Below are 11,205 nucleotides of genomic sequence, written 5' to 3'. Positions count from 1 at the left end.
CATGGTTAAGTCTAGGTCTAAGTCTTCCTTAGGTAGGCTATTTTTGTCAGGTTTCCCTATCATTACTTTTCCTTCTCTAAGCCAATTGGGTTATTCTAAAGGTCTTTTCATAGTGGGTAGGTTATAGATCCCAACCTGGCTAAGATAATATGCTCCTATTGATGATCTTTTTAGTAGAAGAATGATGATTGTGAATTATGATATCCAAGCATCTGCAGAGGAAATTTTTCAGGTGACTGATGTAATGACAGAATTGGCATTGTAATATTTAGAATTCCTCTCCTCAAGATAGTGTGTGTAGTTCTGTTGATGAAACTTCTCTCATTTTTAACAAATACATTAGTTATAGAGAAGTAGAGGTTGTAGTGACAGAGCTATGTTTGCATTCTTTCTACATTCAAAACAAGTAATTTCCTTTAGAGGTGATGGTCCTATTGTAATAGGAATTTAAAAATGCAAAAAATATGAAATAAGGACAGTATGGCAGTGTGACAGATGTCATCTCCATCTTCTAGTGGTGCAGGAATGATATTAGTTCTGAACATAATCACGAGATATGGGATTCCATCAGCATCCTATGGAGTGTTGTCCCTACATCGAATGATTGCAGCATTTCAGCATATGTTTGCTGTGATGATGGATCTTGGTGATCTAGATTTTGTCAATGTTTTAAATGTTCTATCTGACACACTGTCCCCAAAATTTGTTGTAGAACTGAAGAAAACTATCTATAATAATATGACCTTTGATCCTTCTCACTATGGCAGCAAGTGGAATGAAATTGATGACCATGGCACCAGCCATTTTTTTTCCATTGTTGACGTAGATCGTAATGTTGTTTCCATCACCAACACTACAAATTCATACTTTGGGGTTAAGTTGCTTTCTCAGAAGACTAGTATAGTGCTAAACAATGAAATGGATGAATTCTCTATTAATAGCAATAGTTCTAGTGTTTCTCTTTAGCCAGCTCCTCCAAACTTCATAAGATAGTTCAAACATCCGTTATCTTCTATGATGCACATAATTCTCTTGTAGGATGGACAATTGGAAGGAAATTTTAATGAATACACAATAGATCAAGGTTCTTTGAGATTAAACATACTTCACATGGACATGGCCCTGCACTTTATGATGACATTATGAGAATTATCAAAAATCTAAATGAGAAATACATAATTGGCTATGATATTATAAGCACTATTTATAAATGTATTTTAAAGAATTGTAAGCCAAATATGATAAAGAGACTATACAGTCACTGTCTGCAAAGCTTGTGAGAATTTGAAACTGAGCTAGAAATAGTTGGAAGTATCAAGCATTAGAATCTTTTAAGTTTGCATGGATATTCACTTTCTCCACATGGGAATCTGCTATTCTATGACTACATGGTAAATGGGAGTCTCTGGGGCATCCTACATGGAACATCAAAGAAGATTAAACTAGACTGGGATAATCGTCTAAAGATAGCTCATGGTGCTGTAGAAGGATTAGCATATCTTCATGACTGCAACCCATGCATTTTTCATAGGGATGTGAAGACATCTAATATTCTTTTAGATGATAACTTTGAAGCACATTTGTTAGACTTTGGCATTGCGAAGTGCATCTACTTGGCCAAAACAAATGTAAGTGTGAAATGTAATGTTTCTCCTTGCAATATAGATGTAAATGGTAGATTAGTTACAGATACAAACCATTCTCCTTTGAGGATCTTTTGGTTTGTTAAGGGAGGTAGGGAACATAACAGCCTCAAAAAATAGTTGAATGCAGATTTAGATATTTCATTATTGAATGGAGCCTTAGATTTGAACTTAAGGGAGTCACTCCCATTTGACCACATGCAAATAACAAAAGGAATAAAGAACTCAGGCCCATAGAGAATCTTGATTTATGAAGTTGGAATTCATAGTAAACCTTATATGCTATTTGGCTTTCAGCTATTATTTCATTTTGCATGGCACTAGCTGTTTGGAAATAACACGCGGAATGGTGAAAAGGACAAAGAAGTTGCTCTAGCGAAAAATGACTTCTCATGTTCATTTTCTGTGGGAGAAGGCAAATGTTAATTTTCTATAGGAGAAGCCAAATTCCTATTTTTTGCAAGAAGAAGCAGTTTGTTCATTTTCCGCAAGGAAAAGGAGAAGCTATTTTAACATTTTCCCCCAAAGTGAAGAAAATTAAATTTTGATAACTCCATGGATTCTAAACTTGAAACACATATTCAATATGAATTATTTTCATATGAAGGCTTAGATTTTGAAACCATTATATGAGAAATGAAGGACATGAGAAATTCATGTTTCAATACATCTTTCACCATCTATTCATGAAAACCCACCAAAGACTTTGGTGACTCCAATAATAGTTATATCGGATATCTATCAACTACAGCTGAGATCGACAGTCAAACTCATGATATCCATGGTAGTACCGATCTTGGAACAAGTCCTGACATAAGATGGAGATTGTCACAAGTTTCTCCTCGGCATGCACTTGGTCTGGAGAGATCAATGTTATTGATTCAGGAAAACAAGAAGAATATTCTGGTAGATGTTTGGCGATGAATTATTAGCTGAATACTCCTTCATTTGTCTCAATCCATCGGTGATCATTTGGAAGGTTAACAAAGATATAACCAAAATGTTTTCACGCCTCCAAAGATTCAATAAGCATGATCCTATGCATTCATTGTGCCAGCTTAGATTGAGGATATTGTAGAAGGCAAAACTAATTTTGCTTGAAAGTTCTACACTAGCTCATATAGCTTTTTCTCTCTATTAATAGTCTCTTACAGACTATATGGTTGAAGATTAGATGAACAACAATGCTACCAGATAGCTTGGAGATCAAGAATCTAATCACATATAATTTTGAGCATTCCTGAGAAGAATATATGCTGAATGGACATTGAATCTTAGCAGCTATAGGGACCTCTTCTAGGTCATGACGATCTTCACTTCAAGTCATTAAGCTGAACATCATCCATTTTCAAAAGCTGTGGATTTCTGCAAACTCTAAGTTAAGAAATTTAAAGTCTTCATTAGAGATTTGCATTTAATTCAGTATGCAGTACCTATTCAAGTAGCAATGCCAAATAGTTCAAGCAATGGTAGTGTTATGGTGGAGAAGAGGAGGTCTGTGGCAAAGGCCTCATTTACATTTTGTAGAGCTTTGTATACAGGAGAATAGTAACTTTAACCAAGCCATTGTTATTTGCTATGGTTTTCATGTTCTTTTTCTCAGTTGTGATATCTCTTTTTAAGGATATACCAGATGTGGATGAAGATAAAGTCTTTAGCATTCAATAATTCAATGTTTTTTTGGGTCAAGAGCGGGTATTTTGGCTTTGTATATATTCATCTAGGCTTTTAGAATTGATTTGGATGTATTGACAGAAGGGTTGTGCAATAAACAAAACAATGAAAGAAAGAGAAACTCGTGTACTCGGGCACTAGTTCAAGCTACAGAACACCAGTGATGTCCAATCAAAAGAATTGCATATACCATCAAATATTATACAGCTACATATCCTCAAGTTTGATTTTCAAAAAGATTAAAAAGCCAAGAAAGCAAAAGGCTCAAGAGAAAAGGGAAATACTTGAAAATACAATTCTTGGTCTCCTAATGATATAAGAATATTTCTTTCCTAAAAATTGGTTACAAATGGAACTAAAAGATAGACATGTAGACCAAGTAGAAAGATAAAAGGACAAGAAAAGTGGTGAAAGAAGAGAAGAGTTAGAGATACTGAACAGTCAGTTCTAAAATGGAAGAGCAACTGAAGGGTTATGGAAGAGTATTATTTATTGTAGATTCTTTTTTGAAAAGAGGGCTCTTCTTTTTCTGGCATACAGTCAAAGAGTTGAAGGGAAAGAAAGGGCATGTTACTTTAGGTATTTCATTCCATTGCATATAGGGGTCGGTAAAATTGTTGATGTATCAAATTTGATATTGTAGAGCCAATAAAGAGGATTTTATGTCAATGGTTTTCTATTCCACTTAATTAGTCATTGCTTCTATGTGTCTTTCTTTTAAATCCGAATTATAGAAGGAGATAAAAGATGTTTTATTCTTTTGTCATGAGGATATGAATTAACCATAGTAGGATGTGCTTTGGGGTATTCAGAGGAAGATCCATTAGAATTCTTTAATCATCTCATTTATTTTTCTGTTAGTATTTGTTGTAGGTTAATTAAATGCTGAGTATACGGATTCATAAGATTTGTGAGTTCTATTGCTTGGTTTATAGATTAGAAAGTTTTTCTTGCCTGAATTAAGCTCTGGTTAGACTTAGTTTGGTTAGCCTCTTCTACTCTTAGGATAAGAGCATACCTCACATTAGTTTAGAATCAAAACATAATTCTTTGAAAATCATCCACATAGGGAGCTGTACCTATAAATTCAGAGAAAAGCTAGTAATTAGAAGATGGCTTTTCAACTATTGTAAGCAGATGTTGTTTAGCATTTGGGCATTAAGAGTCATATTGTCACAAGGAACAAGAAAGGACAAATATGTTTACCAACACTAAGTTATAACTTGCTCTTCTTATCCATTGAAATTCTAAACATTCATTTAACTTAATACTATAAGCGAACACAAACTCATCCACAATATGCCAATATCTTGATTGAGTATGACTGTGCCACTTGAATGACTCTACAAAATGTGGATCAAGTTTTATTTATCAAAAAGAGAGGCTCATAGATGAATTAATTGAAGTCACCAATTTCTTATGATGTACACAAGAGGTAGGCCCATTAAAATCACATAGTTGCATGAATTATAGTCCTCTTGACTATTACAATTTATCAATCACTAAAGATTCCATTACAACATGGTTTACTCCCTCTAAATCAATATGATTGATATCACTAAAGGTTGACTAAATCATATCCTCTATATGCTACTTCCCTTTTTAGGTTGCCTTAATTGTCAGTCTCCCTCTAAATTTCAATCGTTCTCTTCTTGTAATAACATTCTTCGAAAAGATTAGAGTAAATAGTTTTGAAATACAAGTACAAGATATTTACAATAGAATAATTTGAAATTTTACTCAAAATAAAATTTATCTTATTGGGACAAATCCATTGGATTGGATTTATACAAGTCCCTCCTCGATATCATTAATTTTTTTCAATCATAAAATTTTGGAGGGAATTTCTTAACATCATGTAATGTCCCTTATTGGTTTCCTTAATGTTATGAACTAATTTATTTAATTTACAATGACTTCTTCTACCCACTCCTTAATTTGAATTAGGCTATGGCCTTAGTATGACTTGCAAATGGGTAAAATAACATTATCTTAGTGCAAGTGTTGGCTATCTTGATACTATGCAAGATACAAGGGGCAAGGAAAAACAAAAAAATATTATATTTTTTGAGGCTTACTCATAAAAGAATACTTGTCCAACTAATAAATTCTAAAGATCATTAAACACCATCAAGAGATGTAGAAGAGAAAAGTATTGACACCAATTTAACACTTTGCAAGAACACTTTCATCCAAATGAATTGAATAAAAAAATATTAACCCTTTTGTGGCTAACATGTTTACAAATCCCACATAATTACATTCCATAAGAATCTCAAATTTTAAATGACTTGTACGAGAGACAAATGAGTGAATTAGAGACAAACATCAATTATAATATTTCTTAATATCCAATAAATTTCCTAACCAATTCTATATCAATATACATTTAAATATAATGAAATAGATGCTTATCTCCATATTATCATTGATGTGGCCTATGAAGCCCCTGTGCACTTGTTGATATTAATTCAAGTTTGCTAGAGAGTTGTCTGATGCTTCTATATATATACACCCATATATATTTATCTTAGCTTTCATATTTTAGTTGTCATCAAAGTCATGTGTTCCATAATAGGGGGGGTTGATCCTTATCTTTTCCATCATGAATGTCTTGATGATAAAAGGACCTAAATGTTCCCTTAGTTTGCATAAATCCTTCCTCCTTCACTTTTGACTTAAGATAAATACAAAGGAATGTGCAAATCGGCCCTATTCTTCACATCTTCACTAACTTTCCTACACAATTGCTTCCACAAAACATGCACTTGTAGAGACCAGCCATAAATGTATGAGTGTTTTACCATAGGTTTAAAAAAAAAATCATTCTTTCTTATTTGATCCTTATACAACATTCTTCTTGGGTCTGATCTTTTTCTTTTCCTATTTGGTTCAACTCCTCACATTTGTAGCTTGGCTCTGTTACCATGTTGAGTAACTAAGATTGTTTCTACAAATGTAATTATATTTCCATTTTTGTAGATATTTTTCAAATTCAAATTTGGATCTCCTATAAGTATGAGAGAAGGAGACATTTCTCTTGAAGAGACAAGTCTCCATGGTCTAAACATCATTAGTTAGCATAAAATAATATAACTAACCATATTTATAATATATACATTATTATATATATTATATTATATAATATATGTAATATATTACATTATATATAATATATAAATAAATATTTATATTATCATCAATAATGCAACACATGATCATATGAATCTAACTGTAACTATAAACTTAACACTTCTTGCATATGTTTCTTACAAAGGATTCATAATATATCAAATGGATGTCAAATTTGCAGTTCTAAATGAAATTTTGGAAGAAGTCTAGATGGAACAACCTAAAGGATTTTTTTATTCAAACAATAGAGATATGTTGCATAAGTTGTACAAAGCTTTGCATGGATTGAAACAAGACCCTAAAGCTTGGTATGAAAGATTGCATACATATTTGGTCATGAAGATTTGTTTTACAAGGACAAATAACAATTAAACTTTATACTTGAAGACTAAGTCTGCTAAAGAGATAATATTAACTAAGATATTTGTTGATGATATCATATTTGGAGGAGATGATGCATTGTGTAAGTCATTTGCAGATAAAATGAGAACATATTTTGCGATGTCTATGTTTGGAGAACTTTTTTTTTTGGCTTGCAAGTGTATCAAATGAAGAAAGGTATCTACATTACTCAATCAAAATATATCAAGGAGATATTGAAAAATTTTGGTATGGAAGACTCAAGACTAGTTAAATTACCCATTACTATTGGACATAAAATTTCAAAGAATGATGATTCTACTTATGTAAACCAAACCTTGTATAGATCAATGATTGGAAAGTTGCAATATGTTGCTCATAATAGATAGAATATTGCACTAGTAGTTGGGATTGATACTATATTTTATGTAAATCCTAAGGAGAGTCATATGATGGCAATAAAAAGACTATCGAGATATCTAAAAAGAACATAAGATTAAGGTTTGTATTACAAGAAGAATGAAAAGTTTGAATTGAAAGTGTAAATTGATGCAGTTTGGACTGGTAATATTGATGACAAAAGGAGTCTAAGTGGTAGATCTTTTCTTTCTAGAAAAAAGACTAGTTTCATGGACAAGTAAAAACAAAAATTGTATTTCCCAATCCAAAATTGAAATTGAATATGTAGTTGTTGCACTTAATTGTTCTAACATAGTGTAGATCAAGCAATTATTGAAAGAAATAAAGGAAGAGATCACTAAAATAGCTGTTATATTCTGTAGCTACACAAGTTCTATAAAAATATCCAAGAATCTTGTAATGCACACTAAGACCAAGCATATTTCTATCAAGTATCATTACTTGATAGAGTTGGTACAAGACAAAAAGTAAGATTGGAGTATGTGAATACAAAGGAACATATTGTTGATATATCCATAAAATATTTACCTAAGGCTGCACATGAATATCTAAGAGGTAAACTAGGGGTGATTCCCCTAACTGAGGCTACTTAAGATGAGATGGAGCTCTATGTCAATTATGTTAATAAGAATATCTTACAAGTTAATGTAGAGAGTCACACTTTAGGACTTTCCTAAAGCTATAAAGTAAGAAGCACAAGATGTTGAATAAGTCATAAGAAAGATGAAAAATGATCCTAGTTCAAAGAACTAACCAAGAGATATTTACATGTTGAAGAAGTATGATTCAAAGGTAACTAAAGATGTTGGGGTATCTAGTTGATAGTTGAGTATGGAAGTGTTATTTGGATGGTATGGAAGTGTCTTCTCTATTTATATCAAAGGGAGAGATATATTATGTTGTTACCATGGAAGCATGAGTAAAGAGAGAGAAGTATGGAAAAGGTGTTACCATCAAGAGATAGTGAAGAAGTTTAGGAGTTGTATATCAAAGAGGAAGTTGTATTTCATGTTCTAATATGATAGAGGGGGCATGTTGGAGTGCTATTAAAGGTGTTACATATAAGAGCTACATGGATGAGATTCAAAATTAAACTAAGGATACTAATGAAGATCTAATATTTAACATAGACAGAGGTTCTTGAAGAAAGAATTTTTTTTTGGATTGCATGGTAACTAGAGGTGTTGCCATCAATGTCAGAGAGGAAGATTACTAGAACTACAATTGGAACAATCGTTATGTTTTCATTGATGTTAAACCTTATTGGTGAGATAGTTGCTACATGAGTAGAGTGTCATATCAAGATGATTGATGAAGAGGATTTGAGAAGATGATATAAAAAGAGGACCTAGTGGAAAGGTCGAGTTACGTGGAATTACGATGGGCACTTGATCAATTAGACTTTGGCAAGATAATGTGTTGTTTAATCACAACACTAAGTAGATAAGATAGTTTTATTAAAGCCTAGAAGAGATGATAATTATCCTTAAGAAAGATTGAAAGAATAAGATTAAAGAACTTATAGTTGAAGCTAAGCTATGGTAATGCTGAGTGAGTAAACAATGGAATTTGAGAAAATTTAGTGTTGACTAGGTGTTGGTAAAAGACAAAGTAATAGAGAAGTTGGACTGAGTGCTAGTAATTGAACTAAGTGATGATAGTGTAAGTCAAGCAAGTCAATATAGTGATGATCAAGTTATCTAGTGATGAGTGAGGCCAAGGAACATAGTGTTAGTTGAGTGACAACATTTTACAATTTGTAAAGGAATCTCATTTCCTAGCCAACATAGTTGAATTCTTAGAATATGGAAAATGTGTTGAAGATAAGAATTGATGGGCTAGAACATTTAATTGAAGGGAAACCATTTTTGAGCATTTATATACATGGATTCAATGAAAATCTTGGAGAAGTGTCTATAAGAAGGAGGAAATGAAAAGATGGAAGGATTTGATGAATCTAACCTAAGCCTAAGATTAATGGTAGTGTTTAAGTGACAACAGATCAAGCTACCTATTTAAGGAGGTGTAAGGGCTAATCTAAAGAGGTTGGCAGAGGTTAAGTAGACCTTAACAAGGTTGGAGTAGTTGTTGATTTTGTTGATTATGTTGAGGTGAAGAGTGATTTTTTGAAGGGTTACCAAGAAAATTAGTGATGGAGATGTTAATGGAGGCCAATCAATGAGCTAGCTATTGAACCAAATTTGTGATCTATATTTTCAAAGTGAGGTGTATTTATTCAAATTAACATGTTGTTAATTTCTAACCATTGTATCATTTTAAAATCCTTTAATCAAGGTTGACCTAACAATCATTTGTAAATCATTTAATCAAAGTGACATTCTAATGGAATATTATTAATTCTTCTTAGAAGGCCACTCACACAAAACATGTTTAAATCCTTTAACAAGGCCACAACTAACAATGTGTATTGTAACCTTTAACAAGGTTGGATCCTAATAGAGCTCACTTTAGATTACTATTAATGTTTTACATTCTACAAGTTTGTTATTATTGGGATAGTGGACTGCAAGTTTTATGTTATTGATAAGTTGCCATAGAGACCAAGCTACTAAATGTTTAGACCTAAGTTAGTTGAAGAGTCTAAAAGTTTAATTGGTACATATAGACTTGAGGAAAACGGGTTCACCCCACCCCCCACTCTTAGTTATTCTAAATTATTCTAACAATAAGAATCTTGGTTAGATGTAGGAAGGAAGATTTAGATGGTAGATTTAGATTTGGAGATAGAAGATGTGATCTTACAATCCAAATTGTAATTATTATTCTTTATAAGAGCTCACCCAAAAAGGCTGCACAACTAGGTATGTTGCCAATTTTATATGTGAAGTTAAATTATTACAATTATTGAATTGTTTCATATAGCATCATGTTCCTTCTTATTTATTTGACTAAGCTTTTGTGTGTTTCTCTTAGAAAAGCTTTGGATTTCTCCTTGTGATATCTTCATCCTTGTGTCAACTCTACTGCATTAAAGTCTATATAGGAAAACTTTTCACAACATGTCTTAGCATCCAAAATAGTATCAAGTTGTTTCTAAATCACATTTACCTTAGGAATCAAGTTATCTAAGAGCAAATTTAATTTATTCAATATACCTTGTAATGCTGCAACATTCTAAGTTCATCACTTATTCTTCCAATATGTTGATCAAAATCAATTAGTTTGACCTCTTTATTCTTCAAGTCATCAATCAACTTTTCATTTTCATTTTCTATATCCTTTATTGCATCTACAATAGAAGATGTTTATTTATGTGCTAAATAAAATTCAACATATAAATTATTTCCTTCAATGATACATTTCCTTGTTTCCTTTATGTAGGCATCTAACATTGTCAAATGATTTCTGATATTTTTACTCACTATGTTAAACAAATTTGCATCATTTTCTTCTTGTATCTTGATTTTTACAGTTTCTTCCATAGTAGAATAGTGACTATCAAATTATTCTATGATTTTCTCTACTTTCTTCTCCCTCAATTTTACTTTGAAAGGTAATGTATTTTATAGTTTCTCTATGGCCTGTTATAGTAATCTTTGTGCATTTTTTTCTCATTTTACCAAACTGTTTTGCAATTTTCCCAATAGAAAATGCTGAAAACTATATGTATTTCTATATATCCATGTTTCCATCAAACACATGTGTAATATCTTGTGGAAAATATGTGAATAGTTCTTTAAGAGGTGATTTTGAGTTTCTTGTTGTTGTAGTTTTAATTTCCTTTGGAGGTGTTTGCAAAAATATAATTTGTCTCTCTTTATTTGTTTTATCCTCCTTTTGAGTCCTCTATTTAACTAAGGTCTATGATAGTTTCATATCCATCATACCTTTCTTATCTTTTCCTTCTTTCATCTCTTCTTCAACTCTTTCTTCTTCCTTCTTTTCTTCTTTCTCTTTCTTCATTTATTTTCCTTTTTCTTGTTCTTTTTGACCTTGCACTAGAGAATTAATGATT

At 31.9% G+C, this 11,205-nt stretch overlaps 1 pseudogene; it reads left to right on the top strand.

Moving 5' to 3' along the window:
- Positions 1–525: 525 nt before the first annotated feature.
- Positions 526–2,567, top strand: LOC149540585 (uncharacterized; annotated as a pseudogene).
- Positions 2,568–11,205: the final 8,638 nt, after the last annotated feature.

This window comes from Cupressus sempervirens, chromosome 9 (assembly GCF_028749045.1).
Source record: "Cupressus sempervirens isolate cs-2001-9-10 chromosome 9, ASM2874904v1, whole genome shotgun sequence".
In the NCBI taxonomy this organism is placed as follows: Eukaryota; Viridiplantae; Streptophyta; class Pinopsida; order Cupressales; family Cupressaceae; genus Cupressus; species Cupressus sempervirens.
Note: the sequence above shows the minus strand (reverse complement) of the source record. Positions and strands in the feature narration are given on the sequence as shown.